General features: G+C 44.9%; 1 long non-coding RNA gene across 1 annotated transcript; it reads right to left on the bottom strand.

Moving 5' to 3' along the window:
• Positions 1-5,891: 5,891 nt before the first annotated feature.
• On the bottom strand, positions 5,892-8,895 carry LOC132508746 (uncharacterized). The gene is made up of 3 exons (XR_009536748.1): positions 8,582-8,895; positions 7,490-7,603; positions 5,892-6,560 (listed from the first exon to the last, which is right to left on the bottom strand). It is a non-coding gene; the product is annotated as an uncharacterized LOC132508746 (long non-coding RNA).
• Positions 8,896-20,391: the final 11,496 nt, after the last annotated feature.

Here is a 20,391-nt window from a genome sequence, read left to right as displayed (position 1 = left end):
GGAAGGGAACAGCTGGGGAGACAGCCATCAATCCAGCTCGGCAGCAGGGCCAGATGGATGCCGGGAGGGAGTCGCTAAATGCCTGTGAGAGAGTCGTGACCAGGAAAAGCAGCGCGAGTTAAAAAAAAAAAATCACATCTTGCCAAACAAACTGGGTCAAATTCGTGACGGAGTTAGTCACTGAGCAGAGATGGGAAAGCACGTTCAGGGGAAAAAGCAAAAGGTTCAGGGACCGTGGTGACTCGGCTAGAAGGGACAAAAGCCACTTTGGCCTCCTGGCCTCGTTAGGCCGTTAAGTGAAGGATTCTTCTTGTGGCTCCCTGCAGTGTGTCTTGTTGGTATTTGGGTTTTGAACTTGATCCTTACTCTTAACAGCAATCGCAAACAACCTTCACATTGGAAGCAAGAGCACAGCACACATTTTAAAATGGAAAATCTTAGCAGGCAAGTGAAATGGAGACAGGGAAGCTATTCCGGAGTTCACCCTGGGAATTCAAGTGGGAGGGGACCACTGCCTGAATGCAGCCAGGCTCCTGAGGCAGTCTTTCAGTTTAGAAACTTTAAAGTCAGAGCAAAGGGCAAATGCCGTTTGGCAACCAAATCCTATACGATGAATGGATAACGCTGAAATCAGATTTTAAATTGTTAGCCACTAAAAGTTAAAATAGGGAAAGACTGAACAGGAAGAAATAGTCTACAAGAGAAATCTGATGTGTGAAATTTTGATTTTATCCTCATTATAAAAATTTTGGTGCTTTCTGCTAGAGATTTCTGCCAAGAAATGTGATATGTTGAAAAAGAAGAGGAAATGTACTGTAGATGCTGTGACTATAAAAGGCTGTTTAAAGTGATAGGAATCAGTCAGGGTTCTCCCAATGACCAAGGTTATAAAATTAGGATCTAAAACTACCAAATCTGGGTGAGAAACGAAACAAAACAAAAAACAAAACAGAACTTCAGTAAAAGCAACATCTAAATCTACCTTAATATAACTAACGTTTCCCCACAATGTTTATCTTGTCTTTGGACACGTCAGGTCTCTCCTGTTGGTAATTCCCTCTTCTAAGAGTTGTCCCTATTGCAGCAAGGCAGGGAGTAGGGGAGAGGGGATGGGGTGAGCAGGTACTGTGAGGATGCGGGGGTGTCTTTCTTGTGACCTCCGAATCCAAAAGAGGGCGCCACGAGATGCCGCCACACGCATGTGGGGTGCATCGGTATGTTGGTCCATTGCTCAGGATGCAGAGCAAGCTAGGTGGGAGGAGCCTTCCCACCCAGGCCTCCGTCTCACAGGAAATCTGATGCCTTAAACCTCGACCTCAACACTCAGTGACTTCAACCTCTAGCGGTACCACTCTGGTAATTAGCACGTGGAATCGGAGACAGGCTTTTGCATCCTGAAGCGGGCTCCAAGGACTTCTTCTGCCCTTTTCTTCCAGGTCTTCCGAAATAGTTGGAGATAACAGCTTCTCCCCAGGTCACTTGTGGGCCGTGAACTCTATGAGAATCCCTCGTTTCTCCCTGGCTTTGGGGCTTCCAGACTTGGGTTTGAAGCTTAGGTCCACCGCTTATTGACCAGTTAGGAAACCTCCGTGAACACTGGTTTTCTCGCCTTGAAGGGAGGCACAGAGTAACTTAGCAGCCCATACACATGAGCTATAATCAGGTACTTAACATTTTTGCCAATGGATCTTGATGGTAAGTTAGCAAATCAGCAGGCAGTTATCTTCTATTGGATAGATGGGAACAAACGAGAGAGACTCGTGATCCTCAAAGGCTGTGTTTTTGTCCCAAATCAACTTTCCAAGTACAGAACTGGGGGGACATGTGATTTAATGGCAGCATCTGTGTGATCCTGCGATATAATAAGAAACCTGTATTTGGTCTTTATTGCCCAGTTCCTAGCACAAGAGCTTCTAAAACCCTTGGAATTTCCCGAGTAATAGGGTTGAGAGGAGCATCTTTTGTTACTCGTGATGTGAGCCCCTTTCAACCACACCTGAGTTTATGCTACTGAAGTGACTTTCTTGGGGGAGGGGGCTTGAGAGCTTCAGGATGGGGGTTGGTTACCAGAGGAACCAGCTAAGTGATTAGAGGGCTGGAACTTTCAGCCCCGCCTTCTGACCTCCAGGGAGGGGAGAGGGGCTGGAGACTGACTTAATCACCAAAAGGCAAAGATTCGATCTATCATACTTACTTAATGAAAGTTCCATCAAGACCCCTAAATGATGGGGTTTAGAGAGCTTCTGGGTTGGTGAACACACTGAGGTCCTGGGAGGGGGATGTGCCCAGAGAGGTCATGGAAGCTCCACCTACCCCCCTCCCCTCCGCATCTCTTCCATTTGACTATTCATTTGTATCCTTTAGAATATCCTTTGTAATAAACTGGTACTAGCAAGTAAAGTGTTTCCCTGAGTTCTGTGAGCCGTTCTAGCAAATCATTGAATCTGAAGAGGGAGTTTTGGGAACCTCCGACTTTATAGCTGGCCGGTCAGAGTACAGGAGGCCCTGGGACTTGCAGTTGGCATCCGAAGAGGGTGCAGTTTTGTAGGACTGAGTCCTTAACCTGTGGGGTCTGTGCTAACTCTGGAGAGTTAGTGTCAGAATTGAATTAAGCCACAGAACACCCAGTTGGTGTCCAGAGAGTTGGAGAATTGGCTGGTGTGGGAAAAAAACCCCATACCTCTGGTGTCAGGAGTGTGAATAGAAACAGATCATAACCTGTGAAATAGATTTAGGTGTCTGGTTCACAGTGTGCCCCTGTTGGGAGCAGGGCACGACAAGGTAATCTGATGGCGTCAGGGTTCTTTAGTTGCAAGCGATGGAAACAGACTTTGACACTCAGTGGAAAAGGCCTTTGCTGGAAAGGTACGGAATGGTTGTTGGATGCTAAAGGACCAAGCCTCAGGGAGAAGAGGATCGGGCCTTTAGCAGGAATGAATGGACAGCTCCGTGTCTCCTCCTACCGCACCGGAACTTCTCTGCTCTACTGTTTCCTGCTACATCATTCTCCCCAAGGCTCAGAACCCTAGGAACCAGAGTCTGAATGGCTTAAAGTGGGTTTTCTGTGCCCCCTCCCACCCCAGCAGGAGGGGGCAGGGAGAACCCTGACTGGGGTGCTCTCAGAACTTCTCAGAATAAGGGAAGAATGATTTCCTACTGGAAAGTCAGGGTGCTTTCACCCAAAAATGTGGAAAGGCGTGTTTGACAGGCTGAAGAAGCAAGAAACCTCTGGCATGCCTTTTTTAGGCTTCATTGTTTAAAAGAAAAGGACCACAGGAAAACAAGGAAATGATTCCATTTTATCCTTCCCTGGCCAGGATCAGGCCCAATTCTGGGCAGCACACTTTCAGAGGCCTTTGACTGCTTGGGTGGTGTTCAAAAAGAGTAACTAAGATGGTGAACATCTGGAAAACATGACACCTAAGAAATGGGTAACGACTTGAGGAGACTGAACCCAAAGAAGAGAAGACTGATGGGCATCTGACGGCTCTTCTCAGGTGTCTGAAGGTCTGGAATGTAGAAGAAGAAGAATTTTGTATTTAATGGCTCTAAAAGGAAGAAATAAAACCAACAAACAGATATTGAAGGGGGACAGATTTCAGCTCAATTCAGCATATGTAAGAAAGATCTTACCAAAAAAAAGAAATCTACAGCTGGAAATTAAATGAGCTGGTGCAAGATAGGGAACTTTCCGTCCCTGGGAAGCCTCAGTTCTTTAATTAGCAAGAGCAATGAGCACACTCCTCGCATCAGATGACAACACACCCTATCATGGCCCTGCTGCCGAGGACCCTGACCAAAGGCTTTCACAGAAACAGCTCTCCCTGTTTGGCCACATCTACCACAGAGCACTTTTCCGTATGTGGAGTTCCAGATGTGCACAACGTGAGTGATGACAGATGGAGAGGACACGAAGGGCCTCCGAATATCCTCTCAAACCACCTGCCCAGGGCCACATGGTACAAGCATACCATGTGCGAGTCCTTAATTTAGAGCATTGCTTCACACAAGGGCCTCTTTAGGGACGGGTTGTATTCACGTGCGTCCTTCATGTACTTTCCAGTGTGAATCAAGCCCACATCTTGCTTTATCACTGAACAACATTCAGCAAAACTACGTGCAGTCTCTTGGGCTATAGCATTTATTAGAAAATTACAGTATCAGAGTGGGAAGGGACTTTGTGATCAATGAGTTTACAACGCTTGAATATATCCAGTAGCATTCTCAACAAGTTGATTTGTAACCTGGTCTTGATTTCCTTAAAACACACAATCTCCTAAAGTAATCCACACCACTTTGGGCAGTTTTAGTTGCTAAAATTCTTGATTACTTTGGGGTAAAATCTACCCACTATGTGGCTATATCTATCAAAGTTTAAAATGCACAAAGCCACTTTTAGCAATTTATCCTACAGATATAATCCCCATGGGCTCAAAGACATGTGTCAAAGATATTCACTGCAGCGAAGGGTTAGAAATCATTTATTTATTTATTTATTTAATTTTGGCTGTGTTGGGTCTTCGTCGCTGCATGCGGGCTTTCTCTAGTTGTGGTGAGCGGGGGCTACCCTTCGTTGTGGTGTGCAGGCTTCTCATTGTGGTGGCTTCTCTTGTTGCGGAGCACGGGCTCTAGGCACGCGGGCTTCAGTTGTTGTGGCACATGGGCTTGGTTGCTCCACGGCATGTGGGATATTCCCGGAACAGGGCTCGAACCCGTGTCCCCTGCATTGGCAGGCGGATTCTTAACCACTGCACCACCAGGGAAGTCCCTGGAAATCATTTAAATGTTTAACAAGGGGATTGATTAAAGAAATTATGGAATGTCTATTCTACGGAATATCAGGCAGGTGTTAAACAAACTCTTCTCATGTACTGACAGGGAAAAGCCTTTACGTTGGTTCTCTGCTCCTGGTTATGTTGTTTAGTGGGAAAAAGAGATTGGATCCATAATACATTTGACATTTATATAATTGAAAAGAAGGATACACATGAATATATGTTTAGGTTTTATCTGGAAAGTTACTGGCAACTGTGGTTGCCTCTGAGAAAGGAAACTGTGAGATTGGGTGTCGGGGTTGAAGGGAGAATTTTATGTGTATATGTTTATGAATATATGTATAGGTAGACATATACATATGTTTATATATATATGTATATATGTATCTTTCTTTTTTCTTCTGACATTTTTTTTACCCTGCACATGTATCACTTTACTCCTTTAAAAATATGCCTTCAAGGCAACAAAAACAAAGATAGACCAATGAGACTACATCCAACTTAAAAACTTAAGTGCATCAAAGGAAACAATCAACAGAGTGATAAGGCAACCTACAGAATGGAAGAAAATATTAGCAAATCATGTATCTGATAATAGATTAATATCCAGAATATGTAAGGAACTTCTAGAAATCAACAAAAAACCCCCAAAAAAAACAATTTTAAAATGGGCAAAGGACTTGAATAGACCATTCTCCAAAGATGATATAAAAATGACCAACAAACATATGAAAAGATGCTCAACATCATTAATCATCAGATAAATGCAAATCAAAACCACAGTGAGGTATCACCTCACATGCATTAGGATGGGCACTATCAAAAGACCAGAAAATAATAAGTGTTGGCGAGGACTTGGAGAAGCTGGAACCCTTGTGCACTGTTGGTGGGAATGTAAAATGGTGCAGCCATATGGAAAACAGTATGGAATTTCCTTAAAAAATTAAAAATAGAATTACCATATAATCCAGAATTCCACTCCTGGGCATATACCCCAAAGAATTCAAAGCAGGATTTCAAAGAGATAGTTTCACATCCATGTTTATTGCACCGTTAATTCACAATAACCAACAGGTGGAAGCAACCCAAATGCCAGTCAACAGATGAATAGATAAAATGTGGTCTATACATACAATGAAATATTATATAGCCTTAAAAAAGAGGGAAATCCTGTCACATGCTACAATATGGATGAACTTTAAGCACACTATACTAAGTGAAATAAATCAGTCACAACAGGACAGATACTGTATGATTCCACTCACATGAAGTATCTAAAGTAGTGAAAATCATAGAGACAGAAAGTAGAAAGGTGGTTGCCAAGGGCTTGAGTGAGTGGGAATTAATGTTTAATGGGTATAGAGTTTCCGTTTTGCAAGATGTTGTACAATGATGTGAATATACTTAACAATACCAAATTGTACACTTTAAAATGGATAAGATGGTTAGAAAAAAAAAATCTGACCTCTTAAATCCTAGCACTGGGCCCACTTGATTCCACCCCTCAAAGCTGTACAGAACACTTTCATGTTTTTCCTACTATGCATGCATTTGAAGACTTCTAACCATGGCCCCTTGGACCACCTGCTCTTCTCCAGGTTAAACAATCTGCATCTTTACATCATCTCTTCCACTCTGGCCACCAGGTTACCTGGCCCAGCTGGCCCAGAACCTGCAGTGCTGTAGCAGGACCATGGGCATCCTTGACAGGCTGAAGCCCATGCACGGTGGCAGAGGATAGACCCTGTCTGGAGCAGCTAGTGCAAGCAGAGTGGTTACAATTTGCTGGAATAGAAGAGAAAACCAGTATCCTTAAATTGGCAATTCTACTTTACACTTTTTTTTAACATCTTTATTGGAGTATAATTGCTTTACAATGGTGTGTTAGTTTCTGCTTTATAACAAAGTGAATCAGTTATACATATACATATGTCCCCATATCTCTTCCCTCTTGCATCTCCCTCCCTCCCACCCTCCCTATCCCACCCCTCTAGGTGGTCACAGAGCACCGAGCTGATCTCCCTGTGCTATGCGGCTGTTTCCCACTAGCTAGCTATTTTACGTTTGGTAGTGTATATATGTCCATGCCACTGTCTCACTTTGTCCCAGCTTACCCTTTCCCCTCCCCATATCCTCAAGTCCATTCTCTAGTAGGTCTGCATCTTTATTCCCGTCTTGCCCCTAGGTTCTTCTGACCATTTTTTTTTTTAGATTCCATATATATGTGTTAGCATACGGTATTTGTTTTTCTCTTTCTGACTTGCTTCACTCTGTATGACAGTCTCTAGGTCCATCCACCTCACTACAAATAACTCAGTTTCGTTCCTTTTCATGGCTGAGTAATATTCCATTGTATATATGTGCCACATCTTCTTTATCCATTCATCTGTTGATGGACACTTAGGTTGCTTCCATGTCCTGGCTATTGTAAATAGAGCTGCAATGAACATTTTGGTACATGACTCTTTTTGAATTATGTTTTTCTCAGGGTATATGCCCAGTGGTGGGACTGCTGGGTCGTATGGTAGTTCTATTTTTAGTTTTTTAAGGAACCTCCATACTGTTCTCTATAGTGGCTGTATCAATTTACATTCCCACCAACAGTGCAAGAGGGTTCCCTTTTCTCCACACCCTCTCCAGCATTTATTGTTTGTAGATTTTTTACTTTACACTTTTTAAGGCATTTTACAAACAGGATTAAATTTACTACTCACCACGCCCCTTTGGGCAGGCACTTCAGGAAGAGAAGGCCTCGGTCAGAGAGATCAGCATTTACACCGGTCCTCTTAAGTCCTTACTGGGTGGGCCCTTTCCACTCTGCAGCCTGCCTTTGATTTCACATTAAAAACAAACCAAAAAACAAATAAAAACAAAACCGAAACGATCATTTGCTAAATTGTCCCAAGTCTTATAATTTTGACAGATTGAGAAAGTTTTCTATAGAGTTAGAAGAAACAGATTGAACTGTTCCCCATATCACAGTGCACATCCGTGAGGGCCAAAGGCTATTTGTGGGGTGCCCTTGGGTACCTAGCCCTCCCTGAGCCAGGAGAGCTGGGGGCCTTGTCTTTGGCTCTGCTGGCAAGACCTGAGCCTGCCTCCACCCAAGGGTAAGACAGCCGTTTAACCTCCACTCTGCGGAAAGAGCAGCTCCCTTCCCATGGCTGCACAGGAAGCCCAGAGCATCCTTAGGGAAACCCTCAGATCTGTGACCTGGGCCCTGCCCAGGGCTCAAGGGGATCCCTGTCTTTCAGGTGCTGGAAATGGAAAATGGTGGCTGAGAGAGGGGGGAAGGTGAAGGGAAAGACGGCCCCTGGCAGCCAGGACGAAAACGTGTGGTACCCAGAGGCCTCCAGCAAGCCCGGCTGGGCTGTGCACACCCCCCGGGCCCTGGCTGTTTTCTTCCCAGTCGGCGCGCGCCCCTGAGGCTGCACATTGGCCTCTACTAACTTTATCTTCCCCTTTTAGGCCGCTGCCCCTGGCCATTTTAACCTAATTTCATCAAGATAAACAAGTTAGGGAAGCAGAAGGAAGAGGCACATAGGAAAATTTCCTTGCAGCCTGGAGTATCAGGGTCCCCCAGGGAATGAGAAGAGGGCGTCTCTTCTTGAACGTAGAAAAAGACATTTTTACTGCAAAAGATACTCCCCGGTGTCCTAAACTGGCAGACGCTGGGCTAGGGAGAAAGGAGGCGGGGAGAGGAAGGTGGAGGGGTTTCTGCAGGAAGTCAGCTTTCTGGCCTCTCACTGATAGATCTAGTTACAGAGGGAGAGATTTAAAATATTTAACACGCCAGCCCGACCAACCAGAGCAGCCGTCCGCGGGGTCCTCCGCGCCAGCTCCTGGAGGCCCTCTGCTGGGCCGTGTGTTCCCCGCTGGCTGGCTGTGCGGTGGCGGGAGGTGTCGGGCGAGCGGGCTGCGGCTGTTTACCGACCGGTGTGGAGTGTTTGCACACGGACGCGTGGTGTGGCCGCAGCGACTCACAGCAGCGGAGTGTCGGTCTGGGGGGCCCCGCATCAGAGACGCTGGCCCCGAATGCCTGACCGCCGCCTCGAGCTCCCTGGGTGCTTATTCCAAATCACTCCCAGCATCGGTGGCCTCACCCCGTTCCCTGGCAGAATCGCAGATGTTTGTCTCCCGCCCCCACCCCCCGCGCAGATTCGGGCAGTGCCCGGATGTCCTGGGGAGCAGCTGGGTGCCTCCTGGCCTGTGGGACTCGTGTGCGTGTGGCTGACGTTCGAGGAGCCGGCAGCTTTTGCTTTACCAGGAGGGATCTTTCTCTTGTTTCCTCACCCTCTCCTTCCCGGCTGACGTGCAGCCGACACATGCTGGTGCCTCATCTCAGCAGGAATCCGGGGTTTTGTCTCTGTAAAGAGGAGGGGCCCACGCTTCCAGAGCCACTGACAGATGTCTGCGGGAAGCGGCCTCCACACCTGCCAAACCGACAGCTTCCTTTCTCAGTCTCAAGGGCTCTGGGGAACGGGAGCATTTGGAAAATGTGTCGTATGCCCTGCAGTTTCCACCTTCTCGGAAGACCGGCTATCTCATCTGAGAGTGAAAAATCAGGCAGCCAGAGTTTCCTGAGATGGGAGGCGAGAGGTGGCATGTGAAACAATGTACATGTCACCCAGGAGCCTCCCTTCCTGAGACCAGCCTGGGGTGGGGCCCGGGGACGGTTAGACGCCTTGTCCTGAAAGAGGAGACCGTAAAGATCCGTCTTCATTTTCACGATCTGAAAACTTCTGGCGAGGCTTGAAATGGAGCGCTGCGTTTTATTCTTATTTCTATACATATTACTTTTTCTTCTAACGTATATAGTTTTAAAATTCACATGTTTAGGAGGCTTATAGAAACGTCACAACCCAGTGCCTCCTGCCTCACCCATTCTTACCTCCAGTTACTGTTCCCCAAAGCCAACGGCTGGCTGTGCTTTTAGTGGTACTCCTGGTATTGGCAGCAGTCGTTCTAAACAGTATGTTTATAAAACTGCATCTTTACTTTCATAATTTTAGAAATGTTCTACTGACTTATTGCTGTGGAAGATGAGGGTTTAGCTTTCGTCCCCCCTCCTAGACACAGGTGTTCATACTTCTCCCTCACTTCCCCATAGAGTTCTCTTCCCATCCTAGATGCCATCCATTATAAGATGTACCATTGTTTATGAGTCACTACAAAAGCATGAACATGCTCCCAGTTAAACTTAGAAACAATACTTTCTTATCACATTGACCATGAGGTGCAGTCTGACTTCCAAGATGTTAAAATGTGAGAAGTATGTGCATGTTAGAATATTATAAATTATGGGACGGCACAATTTTTGATTAAATCACTCTCAGTATTTGCATTATTTTGAGTGTCTACATCGTGCACTATAGTTACATTTTGGTTCTTGTACATCTCCCCGCGCCCCCCCCCCCGAGTAAATAATTGCCTTATCTATTTAATTGTGTAGTTCTTTGGGTGTTTATGAGTAATGCATCCCCAGACGCTCCTCAGCGTGATGAACACTGATTAGTAATCTCTCAGTTGTGTTTCCCTCCCTGTGGGGATGTCTTCCTGGAGCTGTCTTCCCGCTCCAAACTCAGGGCTGGTTCCCCCTTGGCCCACTGCAGTTACCAGCTCAGAGCTTCCCTTTAGCATCATCCTGGGAATCCTCTTTCCTTCTCTCCTATGTTGGATCCTCTGTTTCCTGGGGCTTCTCTCTTCTTTCTTAGGTAATTCTTTGTTTTGTTGAAGCGCATCCTTCAGTAGATTCCTGAGAAAGGGTTCATGGCAGGTAAATGTCTGGGGACCTTGTAAGTGTCTTTATTCGACTGTTGCACTTGATAGCTTGTCTGGATATAGAATTTGACTTTGCAAATAATTTTTCTTCATGTTAGAGGCTTTCCGCCGATGTCTGGTGATTTAGTGCTCACAGTAAGGGGATGTGTGCCTGGGCGAAGTTTATGAACCAGTGGGCTCTGGGTTGGTGATTCTGCAGCAACCTGGATGTTTCATTAGGGGATCCTGCTAGGCCAGTGTCTGTAAGTCTTTTCTCTTGGACTTGCCAGCTTCCCTAGAGATGAATCATCTGATCTGCCTGTGGGGTATAAGCCTCACTGCCAGCATTCTGGGAGCCAAGAGGGGGGAAGAGACTGCAGGGTGTTATAATCCAAAATGCAGACTGTCATTTAATCCTGTTTCAGCAGCGGGTCACGTGCCATTTCCCAGCTGTGCCCACTGTCCAGATGATCTCCGATTCAACCTTTTCTCCCAGGGCTGGGCAGGGGCATGGCCTGGCTGCACAGGTCTGTGGGAAGAAATAGGGAGTCTCCTTGTTCCTTGCACAAATTTTCAACACATTTGTTTTCAGTGCACCTCCACCTATATTCTGCACAAAGGGAACCAATTTCTGTTTCTTTCTAAGGCTCTGTGGAAGCTGGCCTGCTTCTTCCAGCCTCCCTCCCTATGGGCTTGGGTTTTGGCTGTATCTTCTCTGCTAAATTAATTAACTCTCGTTCATCTGCTTGTCTAGTTTCCAGAATATTGTTGACATTGTTTTGTCTCCTGTTGTCTCCATTCCTGTTCTCTCTTTGTCCTTATGGGGCTAGACAAGGTGTGTTGGTCAATGTTTGACAAGTGGCTTCTGGGGGGAGGGGGAGCCCTGATCTGTAGCAGTCCAGTTTCTGCGGTGTAAATGCTCCTACTGTGGCTATTTCAGGCAACCAAGAGGATATCGCTGAACAGGCAGATGGGAAGAAATACAGAGAAGCACATCATTACAGATACGATAGACATAAACACTAGCTATAAAAAACCTCAAGAGAATATATAATCGTAAAATTACTATGAAGTGATAAGTTTTGAGAAATTATTAGCTTTGTTTTCAATGTAATTTTTAAAATTGTAAGCTTATGTAATTTAGCTTCAAAAATAACTGTATTTAACAACTGGTTCAAAAAATTCCTAAAAATTTAACAATCAGTTCTCACAAGTCGGTATCAGCTGGCCCCAGCATACCACTGGGTTAGTGCCTTTTTAACAGTTTAACTGTCGTTTCAGTACATTATGGAAAAACTGTTTTTCAAATGAAAACACTAATTCAAAAAGCTACATGCACTCCAGTGTTCACAGCAGCACTATTTACAATAGCCAAGACATGGAAGCAACCAAAGTCCCATCAACAGATGATTGGATTAAGAAGATGTGGTACGTATACAGAATGGAATATTACTCAACCACAAAAAAGAACGAAATAATGCCAATTGCAGCAACATGGATGGACCTAGAGAATATTATGCTTAGTGAAATAAGTCAGACAGAGAGAGACAAATACTATATGATATCACTTATATGTGGAATCTAAAAAATAATACAAATGAGTGTATATGCAAAACAGAAACAGACTCACAGATACAGAGAACAAACTAGTGGTTACCAAAGGGGAGAGGGAAGGGAGGATGGTCAAATTAGGGGAATGGGATTAACAAACTACTATATATAAACTATGTAAGCAACATGGATATACTGTATAGCACAGGGAGTTACACCTATTATCTTGTAATAACCTGTAATGGGATATAATCTGCAAAAATACTGAATCACTGTGCTGTACACCTGAAACTAATACAATATTGTAAATCAACTATACTTTAATTAAATAAACTGTTTTTCAATTTGCTGCTCTGTAGCATACAATTATCTTTCCTCCTATATTGGGGTTCCCCCCAGTTTTATTGAGATATAATTGACATATAATTCATATGATGTTAACACAATGGTAATTCATCCAAAATTCACATTATCTAACTATAAATCTCCAACTGTGGTGAGGGAAGGATGATGCCTCAGTGGAATGGATGATGCTTGACTTGAGAGGAGTTACAATGAGGAGAGGGTACGTAATCAGTACAGGTGGTACTCAGGGGAAAGGGCTGTCAACGAGATCGGGCAGGAGGTCCTACTAGGACAAGGCAGTAACTGGGCCAAACTTTCTGTTTTGATTTAACCTCTGTTTTTAAAAAGACCGTTTAGTGTATCTGTGGTTCTTAGCAGATCTCTGAAATAGTGCCAACCAACTTCTCACTCCAGACACGCAGGACTGTGTAATAGCATTGAGTGACTACACGGAGGGTTTCATTAGCTAAGCTCAAAGCATTTTACCCAAAGTGCCTCATTAAGTCTCACCACATCCCAATGTGGGAGTTGAAGGGGAATATCATTATCCCCATTTTACAGAAGGAAGAAACAGAGGCCTTAAAGCAAATCAACAATAGCTGAGACTGGCTCGTCAGCCTGCAAATCCAGTATGCTATCATTTCATAACAGGATCTTAGGCACTAATTTATGTTTTCTGCCTCTATAAGTAAGGGTGCAAGTTTTGTTCTCTGAAATATCAAAAAGTTCTTTTAAGTCTAAATTGTATGATTCTGGTTTTGACCTTTGTTGACCCTCTCACACCTTCCTACATGCATGATTTTATAGTATTTTATGTATATTATTCAACATAACTCCGGTCTGGCTGTAGGAATAGGGGCAGGTTGGCAAGAGCAGAAGGCAGTGCCATTTGGGTAGCAAGTAGAAGAGCAGATACTGTGGTTTGGTCTCCAGACTGCGTGGATCACAGAGCACTAACAACCGCCAAAAGAGACAATAGACTGTTAGAGCGTTTACTGTGTGCCACATGTGGAACTGAGCACTTTACATGTGCTGTCTCATTTAAATCAATTTAATCTTCACAATAACAAGTTGTGGTTGGTGTTAATATTATCCCTACTTTACACACGAGGAAAGTGAAGCTTACAGGGTTTAAGGAAACACAGCCAGCTTCTTGGCTACAGTGATGGGTGTAGAGATGGACCTGTCACCCTACAGAGTCCCAACTCAGGGTATACTGAGCTGGACCCAGAAGAAGAACCCTTCCTTCTCTGGTCAAAGGGTCATTTGACTGGGAACCCAGTGAGGTGGGCTCCCATATCCACTGCTGTATGAAGAAAGGTCTCTGTAGGAGGAGAGAATGAAATCCACACACAAAAAAGCAGAGACAAAACGGGGAGAAAGAATTACTACGGAATTAAAATCCTTGCCTCTGAGTCCCTGCCTCCCTTATCTAAGCTAGTGTAAGTTCAGTTTGTCACTTGGCCCCTGCGAGAGCCTGACCAACACAAGTGTTTAAGCCCCTGCTATCCCCTTGCTAGACATTACCATATTTACCCCTTTGGATTTACCCCCATCTCTGTCAAACCTGCAAGCAGGTAAACTTTCCTCACAGTACCACCCTCCTTCTACTTCTAGACACATTCTGCGTCTCATCCATAAGATTCTTCTCTATCTCTTGTTACTTGGCTGGAGACTCCTAATGCAAATACGCTATATTGTGATAACGTGCTCAGCTTAAGGGTCCATATGCATGACTTTGTCTTCTGACCTCAAGAGGCAAGAGAAAAGCCATGGTACTAACAATACAAAGATACGATGGCCCATTGGCCAGAATTTCACAGGCCGGCCTCTTTTTTGATAGGGTGAGGTTTGGGGGAACATAATAGAGTAGTCAACTTTTCGTTCGGCCAGATAAATTTAGAAGGCTGAAATTTTTCCTTCTCCAACTCTTCATTCATGCGTACATTTATTAACAAGTCTAGTAAATACTCTGCTGTAAGCCCTAAGGGTATAAAGCAACCTTACAGTCAAGTCAGTAGACGACTATAAAGGTCACACTAATTCTTCCTCCTAAAATTCCATTCTTCCCTTCACTTGATACCTCTGGTTACCTTCCAAAATTCAGGGCAGAGTATAAGCAGATTGTCAGTCATTCTTGTTGGCAATAATTTAAAAAACGGGTTGGAAGCCAGGAAGGGAAAAGGAGGTGAAGAGGAAGCCCTGGCAGTAGAGACTGATGCAGCGCAGCCTTGGGCCAGGTGTGGGGAGCAGTGCAGACAAAGGGCACAGCCTGCCCTACAGGGGTGCCAGCCCAGGAGCTAAGGGAGGTGAGAGGCCTCTGTGCTCTGGCTTTGGCATGAAGTAGGTAAGGGTGCTGTTGAGGCTTTATAACCCTGATGTTAAGCCTTGAGGGAATGTAATCATTCTCACCTTCATGTAACTGAGTAGTAAACTACATTTGGCCAAAGTTGTGCCTTTAGGACTATAGCCAAAGCAAGACTCAGAGCAAATCAATGAGAGAGGCACTCGCATTGCACCAAGGACCAGACACAGAAAAAGCCTTCTTGGTGTACATAGTGTCTGCATCAACGAAGCAATATAAATTTGTAAGAATCTCCTTCAAATTGCTGGCAAGGGAATCTGCAAAAGATTCTAGTAAGCAATGCATAGTGAAATGGAAATTAATTGTACAGTACCCATTACTTTTAATATGCCCTTGATAAGCTCTTTATGTACTATATTGTCTAATGTTTTATTCAATGAAAGTGAAAATTACCTATTAGAATTTTGTAGATTTTAATTTAATTTTATCTTATCTCATCTTGTTTTATTTTATTTTATTTTATTTTATTTTTTGGCCATGCCGCGCAGCTTGTGGGATCTTAGCTTCCCAGCCAGGGATCGAACCCGGGACCACTGCATTGAAAGTGCCGAGTTTTAACCACTGGACCACCAGGGAATTCCCTGTAGATTCATTTTTAACCATGGTCCCCCAACTTTACTTCTTCTAGGTGGCTTTTGGTTTCTGAGCCCCCAGTTCTCTGGATGAGGGGGCTTCAGTGATGTAGCACTTGGGTTGGGGAGTGTGGCAGGCAGCCTCCAAGAAGACCCTTCCTGTTGTTCACACTCCTGCCTGGTCCCTCCCGCACTATATCAGAGTTGGTCTGTGTGACCAATAGGATACAGAAGTGACTGGAGTTTATTTCCAGGATTAGGTTTTAAAACACACTGCAGCTTCCATGTCCAGTGCTTTCTCTCTCACTCTCTCTTGAATCCCTCGTTCAGGAAGCCGGCTGTCATGTCACGAGGACACACCGTGTACGGAGAGGTGCATGGGGCAGGGAAATGAGGCTTGTAGCTGAGAGCCAGTGAGGAACTGAGGTCCCCAGCTGTTACTGACCAGGGTTCTTGGCCTCCTTCATCAATGGAAATTGATCAGAGGCCAGACAAGAAATTCAGGCAGGGCTTTATCGGGGCCCCTGCTGCAACCGGGGGGAGCGAGAACAAACCACAGGTTTCCTTGCTTGCCTGCTCCCCAAGGGGACGGCATGGGGGGAGGGGAGGGGCGGGTGCAGGGCTCTGGCCAGAGGGCTGGCTTAGGGGGTCTGCCCACCCTTTCGGTGGCGCTGTGTGCAGGGGGCATGCGCAGTCCCCTGCTTTTGCTCCTGGCTCCTCAGAAGTGGCAGTTGGAGTTTTGGTCTCTTTGTATCTTGTTGTCCGTAACTTGCCCTAACCGCCTTGCACGCAGTTAGTTTTAGTCTCTTATAGTTTCTTTGTATTTTGTTGCTCAAGGAGACCTTTGTCCAGGTGCAAGTATTGCAGCACTGCCGCAAAGGGCCCCAGGTCCCAGGTCCCAGCCTGTCTCATAACAACTGTGTGGTGCCCTGCAGCGTGGCAACTCCAGCCCCGGTCGAGCCTCACGATGACCGCAGTCCTGGCTTGACTACAGTCTCGTGAGGGGCCTGAGTCAGAGCCACTCTGTGAGCTCACTCCCAGATTCCTGACTCTCAGAAACTGTGAGAGATCATACACGTCTGTTGTTTTAAGTTCCTGAGTCTGGGGGTGATTCACTGTGCAACAACAGATAATTAATACAGCGAGGGGAGACAGTATTTATTCCTGCTACCCTTATTTTCTCAAGGAGTCCCTCCTTCCTTCTGCGGGGAGAGATGTCCAGGTCCCTGATTATAGGGGTCGAGGCATCCTCATTTCCTTTGCTGTCATTGTTACACCTTTGTTATCCCCTGGATGTTTGGACATGTGGATGAGGAAGTACACACAGAATCTACAGGATGACACAGACAGTTCTTCTTGTCCCTGTCCCAACTGGGAGGAGTATGAAAAGAATTTTTGTGCACATGTAGGCTTTAGAAATGGGTATAAATAAGAAAAAATAAACTTTATTTCTTATTACAAAAGCAATAATATATGTGGTATAAAAATTTTTTAAAAGCAAGACCATTAAGCACCCATAATTCCAATATGCAGGTATATCCAATAAATGCTGTTAATAATTGAAGCATTTCTATAACTATTTCTATCTCTATACATTTTACACAAATAGAGAATATAATAAGTGCTAGTTTGTGACTCGTTTTTTCATTAAATATATTGTGAACCTGTGTTTGTCATTAACCTATTAGGTCATCTACAATTATACAGTTTTTTTAAAGAAAGGGAATTTATTTATTTTCACTTATTTATTTTTTTCACTTATTTATTTTTATGGCTGCATCAGGTCTTAGTTGCGGCAGGTGGGATCTTCATTGAGGTGTGGAGGATCTTTTGTTGTGGTGCACGGGCTTCTCTCTAGTTGTGGTGCATGGGTTTTTCTCTCTCTAGTTGTGGCACATGAGCTCCAGACCACGTGTGCTCTGTAGTTTGTGGCATGTGGGCTCTCTAGTTGAGGCACCCGGGCTCAGTAGTTGTGGCTTGCGGGCTTAGTTGCCCCATGGCGTGTGGGATCTTAGTTTCCTGACCAGGGATGGAAGCTGTGTCCCCTGCATTGGAAGGTGGATTCTTTACCACTGGACCGCCAGGGAAGTCCCTACAATTATAATCTAAAATGACTACATAGCACTCCATTATACAGATACCATAATTTTTTAAGCCAGTTCTTTTTTTTTGTGGTACGAGGGCCTCTCACTGTTGTGGCCTCTCCCGTTGCAGAGCACAGGCTCCGGACGCACAGGCTCAGCGGCCATGGCTCACGGGCCCAGCCGCTCCGCGGCATGTGGGATCCTCCCGGACCGGGGCACGAACCCGTGTCCCCTGCATCGGCAGGCGGACTCTCAACCACTGCGCCACCAGGAAAGCCCCTAGCCAGTTCTTTTTGTTGGACATAAATGTGTTTCTACTTTTGCTCTTATACGAAATGCTATAAGGAATATGTTTGTAGCTAAATATTTGTACCTCTCCTTGACTTTTCCCCTGTGGGATTAAATTATTAAAGTAGAATGGCTGGCTTGAACACTTATACATTTTTAGAGCTTTTCCTACATATCGCCAAATTGCCTTCCAGAGAGGTCTACCACTTTATAACTTATTCATGTGTCTAATTCTTCATACCCTTGCCAGCACTGAGCAACTGTTTTTATCTTTCTGGCCTGGTATCTGAATGGGTAACACAAGGATTTCAGGAGAAGTCTAACTCACTTACATCCCGAAATTGTCCGTATGGACGAGTGTGAGCAGACCCCACCCTAGCCCGATGCCTTGTCAGGGGCGAGGGGAGTGAAGCCATGGGCTGAATGTCTGTCCCCGGCTACGCTTAGAAGGTGAGGAGGGCAATGCTGGGACTCATACGTGTGCGTTCAGGACGTACGGAGGACAGCCAAACATGAAATATTCAAACCGTTTGGTCCGGTAATTGTGCTTTTGGGAATTTAGCCTAAAGAAAAATCTCACTGAAAGGAAAAAGGGTATATACTTGAAAACCGTTTATTGTAACATTACTTATAGTAGGGAAACCTTATAAACAACTCAACAGAAGAGAAATGGTTTGAGAAACGGCTTAAGAAATTGGGGTCTATCAACTTGATGGAATATTATGCAGTTGTTAAATTAGCAATTATAACAACTATGTAGAAACATGGGAATGTATTCATGATATAATGTTAGATGCAAAAGAAGGTTATACATTTTTCGTATTTAAAACGATATACTCGTTAAGTCCACGTAGGCAAAGACTGGAAAAAAGCATAGAAACTGAAAATAGTTGAGAGAGAGAGTGGTACCCCACGTTTGGAATTTTTCTTTAAAGTCATCGTTGTGCGATTACAAGGAAAAGTAACAGTTTTGAAAAAGGTGGGAAGAGGTTCATGGAAAGAGGTAAGTGAATGTGCTAGAGGGACAGTCATGGAAAGTGCTGAGTCAATCAAATATGTTACTTAGGGAGGCTTTGCTGAATATTGGAAAGAGCGAGGTGCTGCCGGCCAACAGAGCTCGGCTGGAAGCCAGGCTCCACTTCATACCAGAAATATGAGCCCAGACAAGTTAACTTCCTGCAGGTTGGTTTACGTAGCTGTAAAGATGGATGAATAATGCCTACTTGTGCAGATGTTGGGGGGGAGGGGAGGCTGTATTCTGCAGGCAGGTCCGCGGTAAGTGCTTGATGAGGGGCGACGATTATCAAAAGCGATGCTGCTCTTCTGCATTCATCTTTTCATAATTATTGATACTACAATAGAGAGAAGGAAGTCCAGCCAAGAGGAAATACTTGCACATCTATTTCTGGCAAATGTAAACCACACGATTCTGTCCAGGACAGAAGGGAGTGAGTGAGTGCAGACTCTTATCTCAGCTGCATGGTTATGGAGCTAACTCAGCAGTGTCTCTACAGCCTCCCCGTTAAGTGATTTATCTGGACACTTTGACTGATGATGACGTAGTATAAAAAATACCGCAAAACTGCCAACCTTCTGCTGTGTACCGCGGCAGCAAAACTGATCATGAAAAGGTGACGGACAGAAGGAAATTTCGGAAAACCTTACATCGTATCTATCCCTGCGTTATTTTAAAAAAATGGATTATACAGTCTAATTTGGGGTGTGGGGGGGACTCAGTGCCGGCTCTTGTTAACGCAGTGGTTTGAAATCAGCCCCAGAAGAGCAAGCAGCACTGCAGTCTGCTCTCTGTGATGTCAAGACCGTTTGCCAATCACATCTGGATTTGCAGCATCTCTAGCACCAGGGAAAGCTCAGAAGGTGGAAGAGAGAATGGCCTGACTTACAGACGCTCAGCAGAGAGACTCAGTGGCCACCTGATGCAGAGAAATCCGTGACCTGAAAAGATCCATCTGTCTCTCTTCGGGGACGGGGACAATTTCTCAACTGTACCCACCCCTTTTGTAGGGAAAAAAATCAGCACCTTGTTTGTACCGAGTCCTTTCCGACAAATTCCATGTCATCTTGAGAACGCTTTTTCTTCTTCCTCTTCAAAAATCTTTCAGCAGTAACAGCAGCTCAAATAACTGGAGTTATTTCAGCATTAAAATACAGGCTTTATGGACCTCTGACGCAGACAGATGCAATTTCAAAGGAAACTTCTTCTGCTGGGTATTCAGTGTTACACAGGGATTTGGGGAGTTAATCTTCACTGTTTCTGTTGGAGAAAAGGAAAGAAGAGCTACTCTTTCTAACCACTCTTCCCTGTGGGCCTCTGGCTCCTTTTGTACCCTGGAATTATGGAGATGGAGGAAACCCGGAGCGGTTATCCCCCCCAGCCCCTTAAGGCGGGCTGGGCTCTCCTTAAACCTCCAAAACAGATGGTTGTTGATCAGAGTTTTAAAGATCCCGGGGTAGACGTTCTGCAGCCTCCCTTGTTAACTGGTATCAGTGCTCAACCTGTTTTCATGTGAATAACTTCTTTTTTTTTTTGTTACACCAACAATAGTGGAAAATTTTAAATTGCAAAAATCTGTGCAGAAGCTCCCATAAATCACCTGCAGCCATGTTGCTACAGTTTACATTTACTGCAG

The sequence above is a fragment of the Lagenorhynchus albirostris genome, chromosome 18, assembly GCF_949774975.1.
Source record: "Lagenorhynchus albirostris chromosome 18, mLagAlb1.1, whole genome shotgun sequence".
NCBI lineage: Eukaryota > Metazoa > Chordata > Mammalia > Artiodactyla > Delphinidae > Lagenorhynchus > Lagenorhynchus albirostris.
This window is presented reverse-complemented; position numbering and strand designations above follow the sequence as displayed.